The sequence below is a fragment of the Mastomys coucha genome, unplaced genomic scaffold, assembly GCF_008632895.1.
Source record: "Mastomys coucha isolate ucsf_1 unplaced genomic scaffold, UCSF_Mcou_1 pScaffold22, whole genome shotgun sequence".
Taxonomy (NCBI): Eukaryota; Metazoa; Chordata; class Mammalia; order Rodentia; family Muridae; genus Mastomys; species Mastomys coucha.
Window position 1 is genome coordinate 216,159,163 of NW_022196905.1, and position 1,215 is coordinate 216,160,377.

Below are 1,215 nucleotides of genomic sequence, written 5' to 3' on the forward strand. Positions count from 1 at the left end.
TGAGTCTAGGCATGGGAGCATGTGTGTTTGTGAGTCTAGGCATGGGAGCATGTGTGTTTGTGAGTCTAAGCATGGGAGCATGTGTGTTTGTGAGTCTAGGCATGTGGCCATGTGTATTTGTGAGTCTAAGCATGAGTGCATGTGTGTTTGTGAATCTAAGCATGGGCACATATGTGTTTGTGAGTCTAGGCATGGGCACATGCGTGTTTGTGAGTCTAGTCATGGGCGCATACGTGTTTTCAAGGAGTGCGGATGACTAGAGGGTGACCACTTAGGGATCAGTTACGTGCTGAGTATTAGGTAACTGGCCTCAGTAGTGGCATGGTACCCAAGGAGACCAAACAGAGCAAGGAAGTCAACAAGTGCATAGAAAAAGCAGCCTCGTTGTTCACTCATTGTTGATCTTGAAGATACTATTGAAATGTTTTGCTTTTATCTAGTATTTACTTATTTCATCCAAGATGGGGGTCTTGCTTTCTTGTCCAGGCTAGTCTTGAATTCCTGTGCCTAAGAGATCCCGTTGTCCAGTCTCTCTTGTGTTTAGATTATGGGCATATGCCACTATGCTGAGTTGAGATTTGTGGCTAATTTTAAAGTTCCCTTTTAGTGATGTGTACTTTCCCAAATCTGCTGTTTGCAAACAGAAGGATAAGGGTTTTCAGCAACGGTGGCTAGAGGCACTTGACCTGTTGATGCGACTGACTCCAACTGAAGCCTCAGCAGCCTCCAATCCACTCCTGGACTGAATAGCCAGAGGTTAGGGATTATCTATATCCCTTCATTTGGGTTCAGACTGCTGCGGGTATATCACCCCACTCACATTTAGGAACAGAAAATGCAACCTGTCTGTAATGGGGGGTCAACCAATATCAAAACCGATGAGAAACAGGATGGAGAAATAATTCTGGGAAATAACATTGGCTCAATCGAAGGCATCTAACCTTAAGTTCAGGAAGCATGCAATAAACCCTTCCACTTGATCCCTTCCTGAGATTCTGTTATCCCAAACTGCTGCAGAAGCCCAGAGACCTGGAACCCTTAATCTTAATCTTCCACAGTCATGAGACCAGTTGGGGTATGGTTCCAGAGAGACATGTCTGGAGGAGAGAAATAAAGTGCTCCAATTTGTAAGACTGGGAGCTTTGTAAAGCTGATCTGCTGATCTCTCTCTCTCTCTCTCTCTCTCTCTCTCTCTCTCTCTCTCTCTCTCTCTTT

At 44.9% G+C, this 1,215-nt stretch overlaps 1 protein-coding gene and 1 long non-coding RNA gene across 4 annotated transcripts in view; one reads left to right on the forward strand and one right to left on the reverse strand.

The window, feature by feature from the left end:
- The window catches only part of LOC116069607, a 71,362-nt gene that overhangs the window by 50,024 nt on the left and 20,123 nt on the right, over positions 1-1,215 (forward strand). The gene's annotated exons all lie outside the window — the stretch shown is intronic.
- Positions 1-1,215, reverse strand: part of Ednra (endothelin receptor type A) — a 62,365-nt gene that overhangs the window by 5,289 nt on the left and 55,861 nt on the right. The window lies entirely within an intron of this gene.